At 39.0% G+C, this 27,997-nt stretch overlaps 1 protein-coding gene across 5 annotated transcripts in view; it reads right to left on the reverse strand.

Annotated features, from left to right (window-relative positions):
- Positions 1-27,997, reverse strand: part of tsnare1 (T-SNARE Domain Containing 1) — a 269,581-nt gene that overhangs the window by 18,806 nt on the left and 222,778 nt on the right. The window contains exon 12 of one of the 5 annotated variants that reach the window (XM_080307742.1): positions 789-929. The exons of the other annotated variants lie outside the window; for them this stretch is intronic. The gene's annotated coding sequence lies outside the window, so the exon portion shown is untranslated. Of the gene's footprint in view, positions 1-788; positions 930-27,997 lie in introns of those variants that run through there. 5 annotated transcript variants of the gene reach the window in all.

Genomic DNA, 27,997 nt, shown 5'->3' on the forward strand with positions numbered 1-27,997 from the left:
AGGGTTCATTTGTGCAATGTCTTGCCTTCTTGATGAGTTTGGGACTATCAGTTGTGATGTGCAGAACTCAGGCTGGTACACAGCTGACAGCCCTATTTGACAACTGTTAGAATTCATATTATGGCAAGAACCAATCAGCTAAGAGAAGCAACAGTCCAGCATTACTTTAAGAACTGAAGGTCAGTCAGTCCGGAAAATTGCTAAAACTTTGAATATGTCCCCAAGTGCAGTCACAAAAACTGTCAAGTGCTACGATGAAACGGTCTCAAATGAGGACCAGGAAACGAAGACCAAGAGTCGCCTCTGCTGCTGAGGATAAATTCATCCGAGTCACCAGCCTCAGAAACTGCAAGTTAACAGCAGCTCAGATTAGAGCCCACATAGATGCCACACAGAGCTCCACTAGCAGACACATCTCTACATCAGCTGTTCAGAGGAGACTGTGTGAATCAGGCCTTCATGGTCAATCAGATGCTAAGAAACCACAACTAAGGAAAAGCAACAAGCAGAAGAGATTTGTTTGGGCCAAGAAACAGAAGGATGGACATTAGACCTGTGGAAATCTGTGCTTTGGTCTGAGTCCAAATTTGAGATCTTTGGTTCCTCTCACTGTGTCTTTGTGCGACACAGACAAGGTGAACGATGGTCTCTACATGCATGGCTCCCACTGTGAAGCATGGAGGAGGAGGTGTGATGGTGTGGGGGTGCTCTGCTGGTGACACTGATGGGGATTTATTGAAAATTGGAGGCACACTGAAGCAGCATGGCTACCACAGCATCCCATCCAGTTTGCGTTTAGTTGGACCCTCATTTATTTTACAACAGGTAAAAGGACCCCAAATACACCTCCAGGCTGTGTAAGGGCTATTTGATCAAGAAGGAGAGTGATGGAGTGCTGCACCATGGCCTGGCCTCCAGAGTCACGTGACCTAAACAGAATGGAGATGGTTCGGGATGAGATGGAGCGCAGAGTAATCAAAATAGCAGTAATCAAAGCAAAGTCATATTCCCATATATCATTGTGATGTTGTTTATTCTATTACTCTTGTTCTCTTCTGCTTGCTTTCTTTTTTTCTTTCTCAGCAGGTGATCCAGGTGATTGATATATGCATTTTTTTTTCTCTGCCCGTTCGGTTGGTTTTTGTCTTTTGCCCTTCTCCCCCGTCCCTCTTCTCAGCTGTTTCTCTTTCCCTCTTTCTTTCTCCCCTTCTTTCCCCCAGTCAAGTCTGTCCCGTATTCAGTAAGTGAAAATAAAATAAACAATAAAAGGTGAATCAAATGGACCATTACGGCAAGGCTGGGATGGTCAGTTTGGTAAAGTAAATCCGTTGGGCATCTTTCTTTGCCTTTAGACAACAATTCTGATGGCAAAAGAGCCAAACGGGACAGGCCAAAAAAAAAAAAAAAAAAAAAAGTAATCAAAGCAAAGGGCGGCTATTTGGAAGAATCTAAATTGTTAAACATGATTTTTGTTTGCTACATAATTTACATAATTCCATATTCATTCATAGGTTTGATAACTTCAGTGAAAATCTACAATGTAAATAGTCATGAAAATAAAGAAAAGCCATTAAATGAGAAGGTGTGTCCAAAATACCCTCTTTGGCAGTTCTCGTTTTAAGGTCGAATAATTATAGGGGGGTGGGGGGGGGGGGTTGTTTGTTTGTTTTTAACCATCTAATGGTGAAAAAATATTAAGAAATATTCAAACTTGGATACTAAAGGACATTGTGGTCTATAATTCAGTGAGACAGTTTTTCTGGTTTGTCCAGTGTGTTGGAAGATTTAGAAGTTTCAGTCTAATCTAGATCAGGGCAGGCTCACTGGGTAGGATTGCCCATCTTCAGCTCCATTTCCAGAGCAGAGCATCCAGGTACAGGAAGATAATAGTTCATATAAATCACAGCCAAAACTGGTTCTATGGCACCACCATTGATAGTCAGTCAACAGCAAGATGAATGGCATCTCTGGGATATGTGGAGACCAAGCCAATAGTGTCTCTATAGTAGAGAAAGGAAACGTTCAAGGTCCTCTTAAAACTCAAAGCTTATTGATAGTTGTGTTGGCTAAGTTGTATATTACTCAAAAATGAATACAGGAGGAATGAACCACAAAAGAAAAATACCACGTGCCTATTTGATTTTCCCAGTTAACTTTATTTATATGTTCAACTGATATTAAACTTAGTTTATACAACTTTTTCATGTATTGAACATTTTTTATTGTTCATTTTTATTTAACAAGCATTAGCGACAGACCACTCTCACGTTGCCACTGTCAGTCTGTTGGATGAGTGAGAAAATTCCATGCTTTAGCTTGCCTCAAAACAGCTCCCAAGAAAATCCATTCAACATTAGCTTAGTAACAGAGACCACAAATAACAAATGCCAACAAATGACTGACTGACAGCACAACAGTTTCCAAAACAAAATCAACAAAAAAGAAAAGAAGTCAGAAACAGATGAACAAGTTAAAATAATCAATACGAGTTAGCTAACTATTAGTTGTAACTTAACTAAACAAAACATGTGCATATATTTGTACAAATACTCAGTTATATACACTGGTTTGTACACACAAAGATAAACTTGAGAATTTGTATATTTTATTTATTTTGTCTCAAGATGTTTCCACATGGACTTCAAGCACTAGCTGTGTGCAAATACATCTAAAACATCTATTGCACTTCACTCAGCTGCCACAATTTTACTGGTGACTGCTTTCTGGAAACCAGGGATGCAGAGGTCATACGTTAAAAATATGACCTTTTCAAGCTTGTCCTATGTCTAGTTTTTCAGTCAATCTCTTTTCTCCTCCAGTTTTCAGTCTATTACCAAGACAAATCTTTAAAGACAGAAATGTTACGAGTGATTTCACCAGCTCTTAATAGATTATCTTTCTACTCTTCCTTAAAGATTTGAGAAGACATTTGTTGTCATATTACAGCCAGTACCTCTTTTTGTCACTTCAAAAACACATACCCGCACTTACAGATTGAAGGACTAAAATGTAATCACTGACTGTCATAATTTTCACCACCCACTACCCACATGGCCCATCACAGCTATTTTACTGTGATGTTTACTGTTTCTTTCCTGCTTCCTTGTTTAAAACGCCTCGACTCATTTTGTATTCTTTTGTCTTTGTCACTCGTCTTGTTATCCATCTGTGAACTGCTTTGATGTTTGAATAAAAGGAGTGTCAGTTAAAGGAAAAAAGGAGCCAGGCTTATAGCATGATTAATTCTTAGTTATTCTGTTTAACATAAACATTTGAAATTGATATGAAAGAAATTATACTGTGAAAACAGAGTAGTGTAGTAAGTATAAAAACATTTCTAGTGCAAGGTCAGAAGAAAACAAAAACCATCTTTCAGCTACAGTTCATTTTGGTGAGCGAGAGCCCAAAGTAGAAACAGGTTAATTGTATGTAGAATTTATGGCTTTAAGCTTTAGTTATTTATTATTTTGCAGGATTTGCAATTGAAATCTGTCATGTATTATATGAGGGCAAATTCTATTATTAAAATAGATCATTGATTCCTTGCAGTTAGGAAAAATTGATGGATTAACAGGGATTGCACCATCTAACTCTGGGTGACCACTTTAGATTTCAATCACAGGTGATTCCACATGCAGCCCACAGTCTGACTACAATCCCAGGCATATTGGCAAAGATTTACAAATAATTGCAGCCTAATTTAGAACATATTGCAAAAGCACTGCAATTACTGTGAGTCTTACGTGTCTGCCTCGGATAAATTCTTTTTTTTTTAATCTCTCCCTCAGTGACAATAATAAAATCGTTCAGTACTTGTGATCCTGACAGAGTTAACACTGCAAGAGGAGAGGGGGGCATGATCTAGAGTTCTGCTCCAATTGATTATGGCACCATTTCAGAGTGAAAACCACTATTAGCTAAAAAAAGCACTAAAAGCATCAGTGAAAAAAAATCCTACAAACGTTCCTACTCAATGTTAAATGCATGCATATAACAGAAGAGCTCAGATAGGAAGGTTCTTACTTCAAGTCGTTGAATTGCATTTATGAACCAGCACTAATGTCTGTGATGTCCCACAGTTAAAAAGCTCTGTTATCCTGGTGGCCTGACCAATATTGACCCCACTCTTTATCAATAATGATAAACATCCTGATCCATTCCTGATTCAGAGTGACCTTTTATTGTGGGCAGTCTAAGGCACACCTATGCAATATTTATGCTGTCTATTCAGCATCTTGACATGCCACACCTGTGAGGTGGGATGGATTATCTCGGCAAAAAAGTTCTCACTAACAAAGATTTAGACAGATTTGTGAACAATATTTGGTCGTAATGGGTCCTTTGTGTATGTAGAAAATATTTCAGATCTTTAAGTTCAACTAATGAAAAATGGGAGCAAAAACAAAAGTGTTGCATTTATATTTTTGTTCAGTGTAAGAATTCAACAAAAAATGACATAACAAGAATACACTAATGGTCAAAATTTTTAGAACACCCCAATTTTTCCAGTTTTTTATTGCAGTTCAAGTCATTCAAGTCCAATGAATAGCCTGAAATGGAACAAAGGTAAGTGGTGAACTGCCAGAGGTTAAAAAAAAGGTAAAGTTACCCAAAACTAAAAAAAAGAAAGTACTTAATCAGAATTGAAAAGTTCAAAATGGGTTAACAATTTAAAGCTGTTCTGCAGCAATGAAGGTTGATCAAGCCTTGAAAGCTATTCTTTTCTAGATTAATTACAACCCCCTCTGTCTGCGTAAAAGCAGTGTTGAAACACACAGGTACCATACCCTCGTGAGCATCAGTTGAACAGTATTGTACTGCAGAAAGTAGTGTGTTACTACAAAAATGGTGAGAAAAAGGCAATTAACAATGGAAGAGAGACAGACCATCATAACACTTTAAAATGTAGATCTTTCCTACAAAAAACTGCAAAGAAAGTCAAGGTGTCAGTGAGTACAGTTTGCTTCACCATCACGAGGCCCTCAGAAACTGGGGCAAACTCTGACAGGAAGAGGTCTGGAAGACCCAAAGCCAAAACTGAGGCTACGTCCACACTAATGCGCTTTTGTTTGAAAACGCATCGTTTTCTCTCCGTTTTGGCCTCCCGTCCACACTGAGACGGCGTTTTCGCTCATGGACAATGCAACGTTTTCAAAACGCTCTCGAAAACATACATTTGAAAACGGTGCTTTCGCGTTGCAGTGTGGACAGCGAAAACGGAGAGACTTTCTAAAACACATGTTATTCATATGATGCAGTCATGTGACCAATTAAACTAAGATTTAATTGCATTATACAGCAGTTGTTTTGTTTCCTTGCTCTGAATTTTGACAACCCTATTAAAGATTAATATCAATTTGTACATGCTCCAGATAGCTTTTCTTCAAATTCTTTAATACTCACTCGCTTTTGCAAGTTTGTACTTTTGTGTTACTCGCAGCAACAATTCCACCTCATTGTTAGTTAGTGGTGTGCGGATCGATATTGAAATATCGATTCTTCCAATACCAGTAATTTATGTTCTAGAATCGATTCTCATATTAAAATATCAATATTTTAGTACTTTGGGGTAAATTTGTAGTTTTTCATCAACAGGAACACAGTGGAAAGAAACTATATCATTCAGATCTACTAAATTGGAAGGAACTACTTCTTCTTACGCCTTTCATAATCATATGCAAAATACGGCTGTATAAATGTGTCGCAGCCCTTGGCGTGCGCACTCACAATAATTGCTGAGCGTAACTGGAGTCATGTGTGGACGTATTTTACCTCCACAAACAGCCAAGATGCGGTTTGTGATACATGTGGCAAGACCACTAACCTCGTCAAACACCTCAGAGTAAATCAGATCACAGAATATGATGAGCTTATGTTGACGCAACCAGAGGAGAAGGAGACGAGAGGGACAGGCGCTGCTAGGGCGAGACAGACATCTCTCGCAGAGTCCTTAGTGCTGCAGACAGGCAACATGCTCAAATAGTGCTCAACTTCAGGTTTTTTATTTCCATATGATAATTCTGCATTATTAAGCAATAAGAACAAGTAGTCTGATGTCCTGTAATCATTGTGAAGCTAATTATTATTATATTATTATTTCAGTTACATAATACAATTATATATTGTATTATGAAATACAATGAAACATTAAGTTTTTGTACAGAATATCTGTATCGGATCAGTATTGTCGATATCACCCTGAATTTTACTTGGTATCGGATCGGAAAGGAAATCAGTGGTACTGCACATCACTATTGTTAGTCCATTAAAAAACCTCGGTGCTTTTCCTCAACATTTTGCCGCAACGTTTCAAAGAGCCAGAAAGTAAATAAGCGGCAGACAGAAATGAGGAAGGTCAAATCGTCTTGTGTTTCACGCATGCGCAGTACTGGAACGTAAGCCATTTGGGCACGCAACGATAGTGTGGACGCAGAGCATTTTCAGACGAAAACCCCGTTTTCAAATCTATCCGGGCTAATGTGGACGTAGCCTGAATGAGAGGACAAGTTTCTGAGAGTTAACAGCTTGCGTTAGCTGTTGTCCTGTTCAGTGTCTCACAGGACAACAGCTACAAGCTGTGAGGTCAGTTCCTTGATCATTATTATGCAAATTCTCATGACCATTGATCAACGACCACTGATCAAAGCCAACTGATCATGAGTACCATTTACAGAGAGTTCGGGAATGGCTGCAATCACAGCACTGTAAGATGACAAAAGATGTACCCTTAGGCCCCCTCCTTGATTTCGAGATGGTCAGTGACTTGAAGAAAGTATTATGGACTGACCATGGACCTCCCAATTGTCCTTCAGTGGTGCTAGTTTCCGTAATTTTGCAAATGTACTATTTATAAGATTGGGGAAACCTGCAGTCAGCTGAGACTGAAGAAGTCACTTGGATGAGTGACGAAACGTTTCTCCCACTGAAAACGTCCAGATGAACAGAATCAACTTTTGGGGACTACCACACTTTATTTGTATATTGGCCTGTAAGTCTGCGGTAGTTTTTTTTCATGTGCTGCATACTGTTGACTGCTGCTGTGATTTATAACTCAGTATATTATAAGTAAAAATCCTCTTCAAACTCTTTCAAAGACCTGAATATCTCCAGTGTGTCACTCTGAGCAGTCCCATTCCCATGGTTGCTCTCGCATGATCCAGCATTAATCTCCTAACTGGAAGACGGCACTCATTTCACCTGTTAAGGTAATTGGCCAGCTTTAGGTAATCTCAGATTCCGTGGAAAGCTGTTATTGGTCCATGCTTGGAGCTCAGCAGTGGAATATTTGGTTGTGTTTTGCAGCTGAGGGAAGGGTGGCATTTTCATTTGATTGGGGGATTAAAGGTCATGAAAAAGTATTTAAAGGCTCCTGCTCAACTTTTGGCTAATCATTCCTTCACAGCTGTGAGTTGGAGGAGTCGGCAGGGCCCTCAGATCACCGTTGTCACAGTGTGTTGTCTCCCACTCTGCGGTGACAGAGCCTTACCCACCCAGGCAGTAATCCCCTCCAGCAAAGTTTGGAGTAAGCTGACGGCATGGAAAAGAGATAAATAAGGATTTTCATTTTTTACCCTGTAATGAAAAATTCCATGCTACTTTCCCTCCTTGTTGCATTCACTTTCTGATATCTCTTTGCTGTGCACAAAAACTTTCCACCTTAGTGTCCAAACAATTGAAGCTTACTCCAAATAATTATTCCTAAAGTAGTAACATCTGAAAAGCCTCCCAACTACTCCACCGGAGTAAGTAACACATCTGCACACACAAGAAAGTTCTCCCACTTAGAGTAGAGAGATTGAGGACGTCAGTGACAAATGTCTTGCATTAACTTTGTTGTTTATTTTTCCCCCGGAAGATGTGAAATAACCCTATTAAATCAAGTAGTCACTTGGCCATTAATCTCAATGCAGCTGACTAGTCCCTCAAAGCTAATGGGGTTTAGAATTTGCATGAGGCGAGTTTACCCACAAAGCTTTGCCTAAGAGGATTGCTGTTCAGACAGAGAGCTTATTGTCACACTTGTTCATAGACATGGATTAACGATACTAGGCCCACAGAACTCCACTAACTGTGGCAGTGACTCACAAGTTCCCCTTCACTGGCTCAAATCTGCTTCAGAGGGACTGAGATTCAGACGTTCCACAGAACATACCTCATGTTTGTTTAATATATACAAACACGTGTCCAGCGGCACTTAGTGAGGCATTCATCAAAATCACGTCCACAAGCAATAAGCTTGTTTCAGCTTAAGAGGAAGCTAAATAAAATAATTGTTTTTGCACCCTTGTGTGAAATAATTGCTGGAAACCTGGTTCCTGAATATATATCTTTTTCAATATTTATTTTTTGTCATATCATCACAGCACTCTTCAGTTCCAGCTCTGTGTTGTCAACTTAGCTTTTCACATAATTTAAATAAGCCTCTTTGAGTGTGAGCGTGTCTGCTGTGTTTCATAGTGACTAAAGCAGCTTTGGAGGCTAAATATAACATGCATCCACTACATTAATTCTTTAATATTTATCAGTGGGGAAAAGGTGCTCAAAATGTGGCTTATGTTAATGTTTAAAATTCAGCAGGAAAATAGCAAAAACAGAAAAAAAGTTCTGCTAAAGTTCTAACATGGTTTGATTAGCACAACACACAGAGGCTGCCTTTATAGAACAGCATGATATATAAATTGCTTTGAGTGTTTAAGTAGAGTAGAAAAGCACCATGTAAGAACCCAGGTATTTACCATTACTTGTTTTGGCTTTACTGGCTTTAATATTACCACAAACAGTGATGACATGTTCCCAAATGCATTTTAGATGCTTTATTTCTGTGTCAGCCTTTCATTAAACGGTTGATTGTTGGCTAAATAGTTTCTCTTAGTATACTACAGAGAGAGCTGACTTGCATACTATCAATTAGTACATTGCTTTACCACACTATGTGATAATGATACGGAAGGTAATGTTAGTTGGACAGAATAGGTACCTCACTAATTAGCTGTTGAGTAATATTATATATTACCAAGGATTTCCTTTCCTTCTTCACAAGTGCTGTAAATTAGTCAGAGAACAAAAAAGTCCTTCATTTCCAACTATTCCTCTTGGAAAAATGTTTAATTCCTGTTTGAATAGTTACACAGGGTCCGCTGATAAACAGAATTACAGTAATTGCAAACGCTTCATGTAATTACTACTTCTAGTAGCAGCAGCAAAAGTTATAGTTTTGTTTTGAAGCTTCTGCTAAAATGCCTCAGTGGTTAATTTTATTTTGATTAATGACAGCAATTTTCAGACCTCTGAATCACTGGCCAGTTGGTTTAGCCCAAACATACACTATGTAATAACAGGCTTTTACAATTCCCCTTTGCCCCCGTCATATCTGTAATAGCTGAGGTTAGGACTGTGATGACTCAGGATGGGCAAAACAACACAAAATTTCTAGTTTGCAAGTAACCATTACTGTGTTAATGAATGTAGCTTAGTTTAAATGTGCTTATCATAAACTATATCCCCTCCATATAGAGAGAATCACACTGCTCCAATGTCTCTGGAAACAGGCTGTGAGAGCAATAGAGGAATAAGGTGTAGTCTTTGCATTATTTAGAGTGCCATAAACAGCCTGTCTATTGATTTGAAAGCAGAAGCAGCTCCCCACTTACTTCTGTCATCGTCACCTTCATTAAACTGATGTATGGTACTTGTTACGCTTCTTTGTCCCCCATCTTGTACTGATAATCACTCTTTCACTCATGTTCTTTTAAACAGACAACAAGCTTAGATTGTTGGTGTCCCCATGTTTTCACAAAGCATGGAGCACAAGCTAACAGCTAGGTCATGGAATTTCAGCTGTGTCCAAATTCTGGGATATGGTGGGTCACGAAGGATACAGCCGACCCATCCTTCAAATCTGAGAAAAAGGAGGACGCATTTGTTGGCCACATTTGTAGGAGTCTACGAATTTGGACAGCCTTCGTAGCGTTGCTGTGACGTAATCAGCCTTCAAATGCGGCCTCAGGAGGATGCAGCCAATGAATTTGAACACCTCCTTCATTACTTCCAAGAATGGACGCTCCCCCGGAAGGCTCTGGATCCTCTGCTCATTTCAGCCATGGTTCCCCCACTGCTCTGCACGGCAAACAGCACTGTTCTGTCATCTGCTCTGTCTCAGTAAGTGCAGCCTGGCAGCCAACACTGCCATAATTAGTCATCATCATCTTGCCATAATAGTAGCATATATACGTATATCTGTTCCCTAAATCCTCCTGCATACTGTATTTTTTGGACTGTAAGGCGCACTTAAAATCCTTTAATTTTCTCAAAAATCGATAGTGCACCTTATAATCTGGTGCGCCATAAGTTTGAATTCTTGTTGTGTTTACTGTCCTCGAATTGAATTTTATGTGGTACATGGCACTTAAAAATCCGACTTTGGTAAGCTACGAAGCCTTGATGGATTGTCAGAGTATTACGGCTACCGTAGTGAGGAGCCTTGCAGAGTAATCTGGGTCCAAAACTCTGTCTACTTCAGGTCCCAAAGTCAAACGAACACTGCACCATCACCGAGAGTTAAAAACTGTCTAAATTCTTTCATCTTTAATAAAATGATCAGCGTTGCTGCTTTACTAGGTGTAACAATTAAATTTAACATCCAGGCATCCATGAAAACAGAATCTATTGAATTTAACGGAGTTAGAAGTTAGCAAGAAGTTAGCTCGCTAGTTTCCACCTAAACATGATATAGCATGTTCTGACTGAGAGATTTCTGAAAAAATTAAAACGTACAGCTCAGCTATCACTTCCAACATAAATGAAGACAGGAAACAAAACAGCAGTGACCTTTGTTGGGTTACTGAAGTTTCGTCTTGATGCATTCTCAATCATCCAGGTAAGTAAATCTCCAAAAGTTGATTCTGTTCACTGTTCACTGTACACTATGTTACTCTGTTTGTGTCGGGGGACCCGATCCTTGGGGTGGACCAGTTTTTGGTGCAGTGTGTTTTGGGGTTTAAAAGCCACAGAGACCCGGTGTTTAGAAAAAATGCATCTCAATTGCTCCGATACTCCTGACACGTACGGGATCACTACAGGTTCCTTCAGTGGGCTGGTTTCAGTCATTATGCAAATGTCCTGTTTATAAGATTGGGGAAACCTACAGTCAGCTGAGACTGAAGCAGTCACTTGGATTAGTGACGAAACGTTTCTCCCACAAAACGCTACGTCCAGATGAACAGAATCAACTTTTGGAGGGTTACTGAAGTTGGACTAGCACATCATTACTACTATAATGATGTCCTATGTGATCGCTAGCGACACAGCTATGTTAGCATAACATAAACACAGTGAAGCTGGAGGATGAATGCTAACTTTTTTCCACTTGACAAAAGTTAATGTGAGGGTTCCCGATTGTTAGGGACAAATGCAATCACATGGCAGGAAACTGTAAACAATTCGACATTAATGAATCAATGGTACAGAAGTGGAGGAAGCAAGAAGAATGAGTTGGGTAAAGCCTTATAATCCGGTGCGTCTTATGGTCCGAAAAATATGGTAAATTAATTTGGATGAAACTTACCATTTGAATTTTTAGGGTACCAGGATTATCAACATCTAAATGGCTTTTGGGAATTCTTTTTATAGCACTGAAATCAATAATGTTGCTAGGCAACCTGTATGGGCTCAAATTGTGGTCATAAATATTTTGTACTTGTAAATCGGGATTTGTATGTGTATAAAGAATTTGTGTGTGCGTAAAAAAGATTTGTGTGTGGACTCAGCCAAAAAATACGCGTGAAACTCTGCACTCAAGTTTCAAGTCAAAAGCACGAATTTTGACCCCGTTTTTCTTCCTTTCATCTGATTGGCCAATGTCATGTCAATCCCAAATTTAACTATCCAATTAGAGAACAGGTGGGTTTGGCTAATGGAGGGGTGTTTTATGGAATAATGGTGGCTGTAGCTCAGGAGGTAGAGCAGGTCACCTACTGATCGCAAGGTTGGAGGTTCGATCCCTGGCTCCTCCAGTTTGCATGCCAAGTGTCCTTGGGCAAGATACTAACCCCAAGTTGCTCTCCGATGCATCCATCGGAGTATGAATGTGTATGAGTGTAGTTAGAAAGCACTTAGTATAGAGGTAGTTCTTGTGAGAATCGGTGTGACAGGGTGAATGTGGCGTGTTGTATAGAGCGCTTTGAGTACTCCGGGAGAGCAGAAAAGCGCTATATAAGAATCAGTCCATTTACCAATAAATGCCCTTTCACATGCCAGCCCAGCATTTTCCTTCATCACCACGAAGGAAAACAGTCTGTGGTGGTCTCAGTTTGGTGATTTTTGTGTCACAGGTTTACGTGCTTAATACAGGGACCTCTTTTCAACAGCGCTGCGGACCTAGGGGGGGCAGTATTGTGGAAATGACAGTCTTCACTAGTGGGGATAGTTACAAAGCTTTCTCCGTTATGAATTAACAAATGTTTTTATTGAATATTTGAAGAACCAGCAAAAAAACCCAGAAACTCTTGTAGAGGACATAAAGTTAGAGATAGAAAAGACAAGGAGCAGGTGCATCTAGTACAGGTAGAGCTGCTGCAAAAACCCACAGAGCTCAGCAGCCAGCGCAACAAATTCTGGATCCTTGGCTTTTAGTTAGCAGTAGCATTAGCATTAGCAGCACATGCTGCGTCAGATGTGAAAGGACCTTTATGCTGCGCACTGTGACTCACAGCCATGGTCCCGGGTCAGCCCTGACTTTGTGTTAAACTAATTCTAAAGTAATAATGGTATTTCTAACCACTGATATAGCACAACTTTATCCTTTCAACAGCTACTGAAAGTTAGAGGACCTAACTGCTATCGGATATTTACATAGAGATCCTCCAGCTTCAAACTGTATTACCCTTCAAGGACCTGCAGTTCAAAAAAGCACCCCTCCAACAGCCAAACCCATCTGTTCTCTGATTGGATAGTTAAATTTGTGATTGACATGACATAGGCCAATCAGATGAAAGGAAGAAAAACAGGGTCAAAATTCATACTTGTAACTTGAAACTTGAGTGCAGAGTTTCACACGTATTTTTTGGCTGAGTCCACACACAAATCTTTTTTACACACACACAAATTCTTTTTACACATACAAATCTGGTTTACACACACACACAAATTCTTTTTACACTTACAAATGCTGCTTTACAAGTGACAAAATATTTATGACCACAATTTGAGCCCATAAACTTGCCCTGGCTGTACATTAATTTCTATTCAGTCTAACCCAGTATTGCAGCAAAGCGTGTAATAGCCACACCAATCCACTGGGTTCATTTGCAAGCACAAGTTGCAGTAAGTTCCAGTACCAGCAGATATTTTATTTCAAGCCAACATAATAATAAGCCAACAACAAAAATATATATATATTCCTGGGAAAGTGTTTAAGAGACATTACTAACACATTTACATGTAAATACATATTAACTTAATCTTTTCTGGCACAGAAGGACTCTGAAATGTACTTCACACCTTCCTTGAAAGGAACTTGGCTTTAAATATATTATCTCCCCCTGCTGGTATTGCAACATCTGCATGTGTGTCCCGCACACCCCAAAATTCACTATGAGATGATGGTTTATTTTTACCAGTTACATGATTTGCTAAGGGGTAAAAATGATCTGTTGATAAAGCATACCGTGTTTTATAGAAAACAACAGAATTCTTTTAAAGGGCACTTTACTATTTCTTTCTCCAGCTGGTAGTTACAGTACGCTACAAACATTTGTGTTGCCAACAAATGATTTGTGAGCTACTTAGAAAACGAAACAAAGGCTACAACAGCAGACTAATTTTTAAAACTCTATACCATATGGACATAGCCTGTTTCTAAAACGTGTCAGCATACAGTGAAATTGCAGAAGAAAAGAATTTCCTCAGAACCTCAGCAGTCTAATATAATAATCTTTTACTTTGCACTAAGTAAGAGTAAAACAAAGGTTCTGTCTCCTTGTGGCCTGACTGATCAATGATGCACTATATCCACCTTAGCAACTAATATTAGCCAAAAAGCATTTTATTAAATAAAACGAATCTACTCATCACTAATGCCGATTGTTCTTTACCATAGCAAGGTCAGCTAATGCACCAAATCTGCTTGAGCTGATCTTGGTAAAGACACACCATCTAGACACAACTCTGCGGTCATTACACAACTTCTTAGGTATGCAATATATATGATGTAGAAAACACATGAAAACAATGAATGTGACATGACATACTATTTAGTATATTATTGATAGGTGAATATATTCAGCTTTGGTATCAAGATCTCCATAGTATAGTCATTTTACATGTTTAAATAAAAGAGGAGGCACAAATCCCCTATGTTGTTGTGTCAAGAAAAGCTTCTGACGTAGAAGTCTGCCAAATCAAACACACAGAGCTACCTGCTATGATGACCCCTTTTGCATGTGACCACAATACAGCAGCATAATGAGTTTAGCCTCTCAGCGCTTTAAAATATTATTTGTTGAATGTTGAAACCTTATATCTTAGTCAGCTCCTTTGAATTTTGATAATAATCTTTACAAATAAATGAACTTGGCTCATATGTGTTATTTTGATACAAATTGTTTAAAAAGCCTATTACATTTTTTTGCATAACTTGATGGAATAGATTTCACAAGATTACCAAAATATTTTTAAATTCTTTCTTATCTGCCTGTTACTCTTAAACTGATAATGAGTTTCATGTCTTTCATTTGAATCCCAGTCAAGGTCTGATCCCTTATCCTTCAGATGTGTATAAAGGCTCTGCTTGTCCTCACTGTAAAAACCCCTCGGTCTCAGTCCTCATCAGTCATGACCCTAACCAAGTGGCTTCATAATATGGCTTTTTTTTGTCTTGGCTGTTAGGGCACCAATAGAAAATTCTGGCTGGTATCCATCAAAAACTATTTACATTGTTTCTTCCAAAAATTGTTTTTGCTTGTGTCTAAAAAACAGAATTAAGATGTGGGCCACGGGTCGTCACTGATGACACTGATGTTAAAGTTCCTGCTTTCACTTGTTTTTATTAACAACATTTTTATACTGATGTCCTTTTCATAACTGTTCACGTTTGCCTTCCCTGATCTACTTTATCTTTTCATTGATTCATTGCAATTTTCCTTAACTTTGTTTTTGTTCTTCTTGGTCAGAATTGCTGCTCAAACTACAAACTTCTTTTTTGGGATTTTGAGCCTAATTGCTGCAATCTACCATTGACATGGACACACAGGCTCGACACGAGAGAGCTCACTGAGCAATGAAGTGGTCAATCACTCATTTTAACAGAGTTTCTATCTGGATTATAGTTATAATGAAGATATCAGTCACCTTCACAATAAATGGAGGAGAGAATCTGAAGAAATGTTCGTCAAAAAAAGGAACTCAAATGCAGGAGTTTCAGAGTACTGCATATTCCAAAATAATTAATTTGTGGTGAGTTTATTTTATAAAATCAGCATTTTTTTTAATCTGTTACATCATTCATTTTAAATGGTTGAAAGAAACTACTTAGTTTAAAAAGGTCAAAAATATTGTCGTTAACATCAAAGAATTAAAGCCAATGGGTTTACACTTACTTACCAATAATGTTGTTAAGCTTGGTGTTTAGACTCATTCCATCCATTTTTAAGTCAAATATTAAAGAAAATCATCTCCAACAAACAAACCTTGGCCAATAAAAACTAAACAAATTAATAAAGCTTGTGTTGATTTAAACCTTAAATTAAGTTGCAGAACAGCCTGGCTTCTCAGATTGCTGTATATAAATAAAGTTGGGGCTCACAGCATATCGTGATAACACAAATATTATGTCTTAATTAATTTTTTTGTTAAGGACAATAAGTGCTTCTTTATTATCAAGAATAATTATTAATAAGATACAGAAATTAATAGCAAACAGAAAAGCCTCGTGGCAGTCTGTCTTGTTGGTTGACACATGGGAAGCAACACCTGCTAGTATTCATTTAGTTTTTAATGAGACATGAGTGGGAGAGGGGTTAGGCAGATGGGTTAGATGACCAGTTAGTGGGTGTAATAGAGGCTTGTCACATGTCTGCATGAACAGCACAGTCTCGTGGCAGTGTGTGATGTAACTGCTAAATTTTATCTGCTGATTTCTCTCCATAGAAATTAATTTTAAATTTTTTGGTGTGTATAATAAAGAACATCTGGGCCAAAACTTGGTGACAGTATAATTACATGTCAGTGCAACATAAAATTAAAAACACATGATTTGTTTTAAATCTGGTTATGAAGATGCCAAGAGAATCAATGTTGTGAATGTGGGAGAGAGTTCTAAAGACAAGAGGACACTCAGTAAAAGCTCTAAAGTCAGCTGTTTTACTACTAATATTTTTAATTTTACTAATAATTTCTTTAAGGTGCATGCCACTAAAGGTTCAGAATAAGTTTTGTTTAAACTTACTTTATATGAACTTTTTTTTTTTCTTGTGTCCCGTTTGAATCTTTAGCCGTCAGAATTGTTGTCTGAAGGCCAAGAAAGATGCCAAGTGGATTTACTTTACCAAGTGGATCATCATGGCCTTGCCATATTGGTCCATTTGATTGACCTTTATTATAATTATGTATTTATTTTATTTTCGTTTTTTAAAGATGGGACACACATGACTGGGGGATAGGACAGGGAGAAAGAATGAAAGAAAGAGAGGGAGAGAAAGAAAAATAGAGGGGAGAAGAGATGATGAGAAAGGGGGGAAGAAAGAAGAAAAAAAAAGAAAAACAAACCAAAACATCTGGATCACCACGATCACCAAAGAGCAACATAATAAAAACAACACCACTAGCTAATAATAGATAACAGTAGATACTTTTTTAATTTCACCTGTTGAGAATGAAAAAAAGAAAACAAGCAGAAGAAAACGAGAGCAACATAATAAACAACATCACGATGATATATGGGAATATAACCGTAAATACTAAATATTAAACATTATTGTGCAGCACGTAAGATCGACAGAACACAGTGTGCTTTGAGGTAGGAGCCAAAAAGGGTGTAGTTTGTGTGTGTGAGCACCCGTGTGTACACCTGTGAGCATGGACGCGCTTGTTTTTAAAGGTTCCTACATGTAATGATCTGCTAGAGGGTGTGTGTGTGTGGGGGGGGGGGGGCACAGCCCCGTCCTCCAGGGCATGAAGCAGGTATGGAGGAGATAAAAACTCCAGACATCCAGAGGCCCCCAGAACACAAGAGACCAAAGAAGACCAACAGAGGGGCAGCCGCGCCACTGTCCCAGTAAGAGCTGAGGAGAGTCCCAGATGAGGGCTCACTCAGCAGCCACGGAGCAGAAGCCAGGGGGAGTTGCAGTGACGTGCCCGTGACTTTATATGAACTTCTGCCACAAAGCAAACTTTCAACTGAAATACATTCGTTTCATAATTTCACTGACTGTCACAACAGGACAAGGACAGTTACTGTCCATTTGCAAGAACAAATGCTATTTTTTGATTTTGATTTTACCAACTAACATGATTCCCACCACCCCAGTGATGGCCACCTTCACTTGTATCAGTATCTCTATAGACCTAATCTTGAAAGTTATAACAACATTTGGAATCAACTACCGATCATTTATATGCCTAATTTGTTATAACCACGGATTATATGGACATTACATTGATTATCTCTGACTCTGATTACTAAGGAACTAAAGCTTTAGCAAATTCTTAGAAAGAAAAAAAAAAGAATCTACCCGACACAGAACTCCCTGCAAAACCACAATTTGTACGTTTGTAAGTTTCAGACTTTGGAGACAGACATTCTCGCTACGTTCCTGTATAGGCTAAAGACCTGCTACCTCTGGTTTCATATCATCAGTACCTGTTTGAGCTTAGTATCAATCCTCTCATCTAACCCTCTCCATGTGTACTGTATGTCACTAACTATCCCTTTTACTTCCCAAGTTCGAATTTATCATTAGTGATGATGTCAACCCCAACTCTAACACTTGGCAATCAGAATATGTCACTGACGTTTCCATGAAATCTGTCTCTCATGACTTGGTCTTTTCAGTCTTCTAAACCTCCATTATTTTACCACTTTGATAGATCCTGTTTTATTTTAAAACTAATTAACTGATAATTCACTTAATTCTTCTGGTGCTAAAATCACTTGTACTGTGATGTTATAGTTTGGTAGTAAAATTGAAGTGTTCTGCAGATACCACTGCGTTTGACGGAGCTGGAGCCAGGTGACCATTTCAAACTTTAGAAAAGGAACTTCTTGACTTTGCTGGTATTGTGACTGCCATGCTATTTCAATAAACCCAGTCACTTGGGCTAAACTCAGAGTTCAGAGAATTCAGAGTTATTATGTTATTATTTCCCTCCAGTGGAAACAAGGATACTTATTCTTCTCCCTTGCTCACACGCTGACACACACACACACACAAAGTAAGTAATCCTGCCTCATCTGCTAAAACAAAGATTTTTGGTGTATTTCCATAAACATGAAGAGCCACTAATCTGAGAGCTGAATAAATAAAGCAGAAGGAGATTTCAGCTGGAAATGCATTTGATTGTCAGAAAGCAATAGCAGAAATACGAGTATTGTAAACCTTTAAATTTGATTGTTTTGTTTTTACTGTAGTGAAAATAAAATATGGGGATCAAAACAACATTTGAACAGGTTATAACACAAAGAAAAAACAGTGGTTTGAAAAACAGATTAGAAAATTAAGGTAGCAAAAAGAATAGACATCTATAGCCATGCTGAGGCCTGTGGGGTTGACCTGCTGTTGACATTAGATTAAAAGCAATCTTCAAAGTTGATTTGAAGGAAAATGTTTTGCTGAAGTTCTATCCAGTGTAACACCAGGAGAAAAATCAATAACCCTTTTATTTTATTAACCTTTTTAAAGCTATGCAAAGGCTGTGGTTTGGTTTAGGCACCTAGGACTGTTTTCAGTGTGATTATATAATCGTTTGCATTTTGCTTCTGTATTGGGTGATGGATCTCCTCCTGTGCATGAAAACGATGATCCATTGAATTATTTTGATTTTCAGGAAGTGGACAAAGTCACCGAGAGGTAAATAACAAGGATGAGGCATTATCTTTGGGTGACAACTGAAAACTCTGAAACCTGACTCACAAAATCCTTTTGTGAATTCACTCAGTAGTTGATTTTTGTCCTCTTACAACTTTTCTATGGCAAAGTTTTGATTTTCATCAACCTCTTTGTAGAACTTTTTGATCATTTCTCATTCACGGTTACAGTAATGAACATGGTTAAAGTTATGGAACAGTCATGTGTAGAAGAAACAAAGCTAACAGAATACTGCAATGATCTTTCCACCCCTCCATCCACCCTGACCTGCTCCCTATGCTAAATTTGTGGCTCTATAACAAATTAACAAGCTCCCCCTTTAGTTATAATTAACTCCTGAATGTTGTAGGTTTACTTTGTTAGCTGCTCTTAGCTCACTTAACTCACTGAAGTACAAACTTTATTTAAAAGCAAGTACTACTAAGCTGCTGAGCTATAGATAAAGCCAGTACGGCATACTGTTGGCAATATAAACAAAACACTAATGTCAGCAGCTGTGCTGTGAGATCAACTTATTTCAAACACAGAGAAGGTTAGAAGCAACAAAGGTTACCGTATACTACAAAGCACCTGTTAGCGCATCTAAATGAGTTGCAAAGGTGTGTTTATTCTCAGAAAAGTCAGCAAAATACCTGAAGAACAGGCACTGAAACTATGAGACAGAATGACAGGGCTGTGATCTCTGCCCGTCGCCACAGGTGTTAGAATTCATCTTACACTAGAGTGTTTGTACATTGCACTTCATCACAAAATGGCACATTGAAAGATTCAGGATTTCATTTTAAAAATTTCTAAGAGTAAAATTCAGTTTGCAAAATATCAGCATGATTCCATCTGTATTTTTAAGTCAAGTTTTTATCTATTCTAGCTGTAATAAAACTGAAATTCAGATTATTTTGGACAACACAATCACATGTCTGGAGTTAGTTGGCCATCTGGACAATGGCTTTATTAATATTCACCTGTTTCCCAAGTCAGTGCCACAGTTCAGATGGCCTAAAAACTCCAGACATGTGATTGTGTGATTGTTTTGTCCAAAATAATCTGAATCAGCACAGGCTAGTCAACACCACAGCATCGATGCAGCCTGCTGTTTTATGAATAGAACACTTTGCTCTACTCGATTTCCACCACCACCCATCCCTGGAAGAAAATAAATAAATAAAACAAAGTTTGTCAAGAAGCTATTCCAGCCATGAGGCTTTATTAGGTTTATGCATATTATATTAGGTTTTGCATTAATGACATGTGGCAGCATTATTAATCATGCAGGAATACAAACCCTTCTGATATGAACAAAGTTAAACTTTCTACAGTTTTTCTATTAAAACTATTTAACTCATTCACTGCCATTGACGTCTATAGCCGTCAATTGCAGTGTATGAGTCAATGGGTTTAACTCATTCACTGCCAATGGCTGGCAGTGAATGAGTTAATAATGGTAGGATAAACACAAAACATCTTCAGCAACTCCAAAGTTAATCTTCTCTTATCTCGTCTTATCTCTAATTCTAATTGAATATTGAATATCTAATTGGTGATTTGGAGTGGCTGTGTCTGACTAACAGAATCTATATACTTTATGTTTTACCACCTGCCTATTATATATAGCCAACCTATATATACAGTGGGGCAAAAAAGTATTTAGTCAGCCACCGATTGTGCAAGTTCCCCCACTTAAAATGATGACAGAGGTCAGTAATTTGCACCAGAGGTACACTTCAACTGTGAGAGACAGAATGTGAAAGAAAAATCCATGAATTCACATGGTAGGATTTGTAAAGAATTTATTCGTAAATTAGGGTGGAAAATAAGTATTTGGTCACCTCAAACAAGGAAAATCTCTGGCTCTCACAGACCTGTAACGTCTTCTGTAAGAAGCTTTTCTGTCCCCCACTCGTTACCTGTATGAATGGCACCTGTTTGAACTCATCATCTGTATAAAAGACACCTGTCCACAGCCTCAAACAGTCAGACTCCAAACTCCGCCATGGCCAAGACCAAAGAGCTTTCGAAGGACACCAGGAAAAGTATTGTAGACCTGCACCAGACTGGGAAGAGTGAATCTACAATAGGCAAGCAGCTTGGTGTGAAAAAATCAACTGTGGGAGCAATCATCAGAAAATGGAAGACATACAAGACCACTGATAATCTCCCTCGATCTGGGGCTCCACGCAAGATCTCATCCCGTGGGGTCAAAATGATCATGAGAACGGTGAGCAAAGATCCCAGAACCACACGGGGGGACCTGGTGAATGACCTGCAGAGAGCTGGGACCAAAGTAACAAAGGTCACCATCAGTAACACACTACAACGGCAGGGAATCAAATCCCGCAGTGCCAGACGTGTTCCGCTGCTGAAGCCAGTGCATGTCCAGGCCCGTCTGAAGTTTGCCAGAGAGCACATGGATGATACAGCAGAGGATTGGGAGAATGTCATGTGGTCAGATGAAACCAAAGTAGAACTTTTTGGTATAAACTCAACTCGTCGTGTTTGGAAGAAGAAGAATACTGAGTTGCATCCCAAGAACACCATACCTACTGTGAAGCATGGGGGTGGAAACATCATGCTATGGGGCTGTTTTTCTGCCAAGGGGACAGGACGACTGATCCGTGTTAAGGACAGAATGAATGGGGCCATGTATCGTGAGATTTTGAGCCAAAACCTCCTTCCATCAGTGAGAACTTTGAAGATGAAACGAGGCTGGGTCTTCCAACATGACAATGATCCAAAACACACCGCCCGGGCAACAAAGGAGTGGCTCCGTAAGAAGCATTTGAAAGTCCTGGAGTGGCCTAGCCAGTCTCCAGACCTCAACCCCATAGAAAATCTGTGGCGGGAGTTGAAAGTCCATGTTGCTCGGCGAAAGCCCCAAAACATCACTGCTCTCGAGAAGATCTGCATGGAGGAATGGACCAAAATACCAGCTACTGTGTGTGCAAACCTGGTAAAGACCTATAGTAAACGTTTGACCTCTGTTATTGCCAACAAAGGTTATGTTACAAAGTATTCAGTTGTATTTTTGTTATTTACCAAATACTTATTTTCCACCCTGATTTACGAATAAATTCTTTACAAATCCTACCATGTGAATTCATGGATTTTTTTTCACATTCTGTCTCTCACAGTTGAAGTGTACCTCTGGTGCAAATTACTGACCTCTGTCATCATTTTAGGTGGGGGAACTTGCACAATCGGTGGCTGACTAAATACTTTTTTGCCCCACTGTATATAAAAATTCGAAAGGATGAATATTAAAATATAGGATATATTAAAGGTTGGCCTAATAGCTAAATGTTGTTTTCTGCCAGCCAAACTTGGCAAATAACATCAAAAGATTGTTTCCCCATCTGTATTAAATTATATTTGGTGGTGGCATGGCTCTGTTCTAGGAGACAGAACAGAGCAGGTACAGTGACAGCAGAAGTGACAACAGATAAGGCATTGATTACATCAGAAATAGCATCAATAGTATGAAATGGAGAAGCTGTGGTTGAAGTGTGTTACAAAGTGGCTTGCAGAGAGTCTCTGTAAGCAGGCAGATGCAGCGTACAGGAGAATGGTATCAGCTGCACTGTCATGGTCTGGTTGGGCACCTGCAGGTCTCAGACAGCGGCTCCTCCTCCTTTAGGCGGAGTCCGGTTGCTCCTCCCTGGCTGACCACCTGTGAGCAATCGTGCCAGCGGTATATCAGACCTGCGCTCTCAACCATTCATCGCCTGAGTATCTGCTATCCCCATAGATAGCACCCGGAGTGGAGATCTCGTTCCCCTCGCTCCCGTCCTCCTGGACCTGGGCCACCTGCTGCTTACACAACGTGGCCTGCCGGCCCACCGCTCACCTGCCTGACTCCCCACGCCTCGACCGCTTCAGGGCCTTCCGCTCCACCTGTCCCCTCCATCTGAAACCAATGCCCCCGGTCCCTACCTAGTCCTGTTTCTACCTCCCCGCTGCCCCCGCTGTTCAGCCATCTCCTAGAGGTGTCTAGGTCGCCCTCATTATTCACCGACGAATCCTACGCGCCACTAGTGTGGTGGCGTCGCTTTGTTTTTTACCTTTGTTTACCTGTGGGCGGAAATAAATCATTTGTTCTCTGTCACCTCGCTTCCGGTTTCTGCACCTGTGTCCATCCCTGTTCCCTCGTGCCGCTGGGCCGTGACATGCACCACCAAATGGAATTAGCTGATCTCCTCAAACTGCTGGCTGAACTTACACTGGGGTCAGTCTCCCTACCTGAAGCACAATGTTGATGATTCTTTATCACCCAGCCAAAGGAATCAACACATATTGGGAGAAATCTTTAACAAAGTCTGTCTGGTATAAACTTGCTGGTCTCTATGGCATATGATAGTGTTCTTAATCGTAACTTTCTTTTATACCTTTGTCTTTTCATTTAATTATAAACCATGTGAGACTCATGTACAAAAACGATGATTGTGGACAGAACGAGGTCAAACAGATCTAATTTCTTTTTTTAAGATTTCAAAAATGCAATCTGTAGTAAAAGTGTTCACAAAAAATGAAAAGTAAGTCTTCTTAGGATATCTGCAGGGAGGCAAACTGCGCTCAAGCAAGTTTCTGCAAAACACTGTGTTTGGCTGAAAAAGCATGCCATCCTGGAGTCTTTAAAACTATGTATTCATGTTGGATCTGCTATGTAGTGTTTATTTAGAGTCCTATTTTGGAGAGCTGACTCATGAGCCAGCTGACTTCTTGTTTGCTGGCAGACTTTGCATTTAATATGATAATCCTGACAAGAATCTCTTTTTTGAGTCAAATAGTTTCTAGAGAACAGTTGTTACATTTTTATTATTTTAAATAAGCAAGTGATGAGCATAACTTGATGAGCCACCATTAAACATAACATATATATTCCCCACTTGCACGTGCAGGCGATTAATCCTTCATGTTCGGGTGTGTCTGAATCTGTTCGCACAGGGTCTTAGCTAACCATTTTCAACCACCCTTGGGGGCGGGTTCCATTTTGACCTCAGGACTTCCAGGCCATACTGAGGTAAGCAACTGATCAGTTGTGGCGATCTTCCTGAGTTACTCATGGATCTTTGTTGTTTTATTCTGACAATCACTAGCCCTCAGCCACCTTCCTAGAGGAAGGAGCCATCCCCAAACTGTTCCCACCAAGTCGAGGGCATAAAATTGTCCTAAATTGATTTATTCTCATTCTTTTCAATTCTTATTCTATTTCTATTCAAGTACAATATTGTTGTGTTTTTTCTTAGTTTATCATATTTCTGTAAAGTTGTATACATGTACATGTATATTTCATTTTTTTCATTTTTATTTTTACAAGTTTGCACCTTTGATCCAGGAGGACAATATTTCGTCCCACTGTATACTTGAGTGTATTTTGTTGGGTTGACAATAAAACTCGACTTAACAGTTATTTATAAATCTCAGATTTGTGTAAGTAGTTTTATGACCTGAACATTTTTATAAAATAGAAAGTAAACTTGAATCTGAAATAACAAAAATCATGAAAGTATTACTTTAATTACTTTTATTAACCAGGAACATGATACCAGCGAACTCCAAAATCTATATACATATGTCCTTGGTGAAGAAGCCAGTCCATTTTAAAAACTTACCCCCATATATCTCCTCCTATATCTCAAACCAGTTTCTGCTGGCAATGAGGCAGAAGGACACTTCAGGGGGAAAACTGACTCACTTGCCTGTTCTGCCTCTTAGTGTACATTGGGTTTCTGCAGGTATCAGCATGGTTAGAGAATGCCATGGGCAAGTGGTCACTCTGCATTTTGGGTGGAGGCACAGAAACTGTGACACACCACAACTGCGCCTCCAGCTCCTACACAAAGGTGTGGTGTGTTCAGGTTCCTACTTTGTAATTTTCACATGCAAATAACTGAGAGAAAGTAAATTTAACAGCAGTTACTCATTAGTCGGGTCAGATAGCACATATTACTTATAAGAAAGCCTTGTTTTCAGCATTTATCTTGGTAAAGCAGCCCGGATGTTTTGGCTTATTAAAATCACTGTCCCATTTTCCCATTTTCTGTACATTGATTAAAAGATCCAGGATGAACTGATTCATCCCTTATTGACTAATCCTGGTAAGTCTGGGGTTTTTTTTCGTTGTGTGTGTGTGTGTGTGTGTGTGTGTGTGTGTGTGTGTGTGTGTGTGTGTGTGTGTGTGTTTTCAGTTCTTAAGACACACAAAACAGTAAGACTAGCCAACCCTCATTCAATCATCAGAAATTGTCATGTCCTCATAACCATATCAATATAGGAAACCACGATCAGGAGGTCCATGCTTTGGAGGAAGGACGAATGGGAGGTGTAAAGTTTGAAACTGTCAGCTATCATTGGAGGGTAATGTAATGTAATATACTAATATTGGAGAGTAACCCCTACATGCAGCTCACTGGCAAAATGAAGCAGTGGTGCTTTTATTTTAGGTTATTCCTTTATTTCATCCATAAGTAAGTGCTGGCTGTAAAAAGAAATCCCAGATTTTTCTCCTGATATGACTCCTAAAAAATATTTTTTATTCCAACATCTCTCTGAAAAACCAAAAAGTGTAAAAGCAAATATTCACAAAAAAAGCCATCCATCCATCCATCCATTCGCTACCGCTTATCTTTTTCAGGGTCGTGGGGGGTGCTGGAGCCTATCCCAGCTGTCATAGGGCAAGAGGCGGGGTACACCCTGGACAGGCCGCCAGTCTGTCGCAGGGCCAAAAAAAGCCAACAAATAGAAAATGAAAAAAGAAAGAAAAAACCCCAAACATATTTTGCCATAAGGAGAATGGAAAGAAAACAGATTACACTTCCTCTTAAATCCACTTACATCAGTGGAACAAATGATTCTTCACTCCTAAGAAGCAATATTTGAGTAAATGCATCTGAAATATATAAATGAAAGGTTTATTTAAGGAAACCATGCTGAATGCATTCAAATCAAGTACATTTAATTTCACCAGACTCCGTTAAATATAAAATTTTGTGTTATTCTTTTGGAAGACAATCAATGGAAAACGTATAGGTAATGAAATTAGTTAAAGTCAACATTTAAACTGCAGCTGACTTGGTGTTTCCCTGTTTGACCGTTATTAAGTAGATACATTTATTTTTGAGGGCATAGCCAAGGCATTGGTATTAAATGAATATTGTCATAGTTATTATTCATATTCAGAATTCTTTACATAGTTTTTCTGTCCCTAACCCAACCATAACATCTGTGTACATCGTGGCTATTCAACATGTATTTAAACAGATGCTGTTTATCTCCTATATATTAAAGACATTATTTATTCATTCACAGTTGTTTAATTAGGCTGTACCTACTGTGATTTTGCGCCTGTGGGTATGACTTTCTGTCTTTGCAGCTGATATCACTCTGTAATTAGGGCTAAGAGTTTCTGAGGTCAGGGAGAGGAGAGGTTCAGTGTACCTTTGCTCTGTGAGCTCTGTGTGTGCTTGTGGCAAATTACACCTGAGGACAGGAGTGTGCTTTGCCTAACCTTTTGGCTTATGGTTTTTGTGTCCTACATGTAGGTTTTGTTATCTTTACTTTTCTGTTTTAGATTAATTATTAACCATTATTTTATTCCCAGTTTTGCCACCTTGTATCCATTTTCAACCCAGACATTTTTTCTGTTACATCCCCACGTCCACTGGGCTTTCTGGAGAACATAACAGAAATCATTTGACACAATTTATGAGAATGATTTTATCTTTTATTTATTTTTATTATAACTTTTTTCCACGAACTTTACAAAGTTAATGTTCTAATAATGATCATTTCAAATGATTAAATGACATTTTGTTTTAAATTGAAATTTTTTTTTCCATGAACCATTTTATTTAAATCTAAATGATACACCACAGTACACCACACAAAGGCACAGTTTGAAGTTTGAGCTCTATTCACTGTTACGACCCGGCTCAAAAGCCGCAACATAAAAAAAAGGGAGATGAATAACAGAGTGTGGGTGAGAAGAGGTTTCATCCTAAAATGGAAAACCAGGTTGGCTAAAATGGCTGGTGCCACCAAGGCAAAGACTAGTGCACTGCCGGAAAGCTTGCCTCAGGTATGCTTTTATCCACACCTGACTAGGTGTGGCCAATTAGCACCAGCTGAAAACACTGAGACGATTAAAAGCTGCAGAGGGACGTAACATTCACATCAATTTACACAAACTGGAATGACTTAGTTTACCCTGGCCAGTATTCACAGATAAATCATATTATCCCTTGACATTTAATCAGCAAACAGCTTATTTTAAACTTAATGCGTCAAACCAATGACTAGTGTTATTGTTCATAATGCAGCTTTAATGTTAAGCACACATTGGGAAAAGGTCGCCACCCACACATAAGTGCAGATATCACAAGTGAAAGGAATCTATCACTTCAAAAAAAGAAAGATATCAGTTCTATACATCGCCTAACTACAATAGAAGCCATTATTGAAAATACCCACCCAGCACTTCAATCACACTCTAGATCTTGTTTTAACATATGGCATAGAAACAGAACATTTAAGGGTGTTTCCTGAAAACCCTCTCCTGTCTGATCATTTCCTAATTACATTTAAATTTACAATAATTGATTACATAGCAGTGGGGAGTAGACTTCATCACAGTAGATGTCTTTCTGAAAGACATCTGCTATAACTAAGTTTAAAAATATAATTAGCATCTTCAATGCCCTGTACCAACACAGAGCAGAGCAGCTACCTGAACGCTACTCCAACAGAGGTCGATTATCTTGTTAATAATTTTACCTCCTCACTACGTACGACTCTGGATACTGTAGCTCCGGTGAAAACTAAGGTCTCAAATCAGAAGTACCTGACTCTGTGGTATAATTCTCAAACACGTAGCCTAAAGCAGATAACTCGTAATCTGGAGAGGAAATGGCGTGTCACAAATTTAA

Source organism: Astatotilapia calliptera, chromosome 11 (assembly GCF_964374335.1).
Source record: "Astatotilapia calliptera chromosome 11, fAstCal68.1, whole genome shotgun sequence".
Lineage (NCBI taxonomy): Eukaryota > Metazoa > Chordata > Actinopteri > Cichliformes > Cichlidae > Astatotilapia > Astatotilapia calliptera.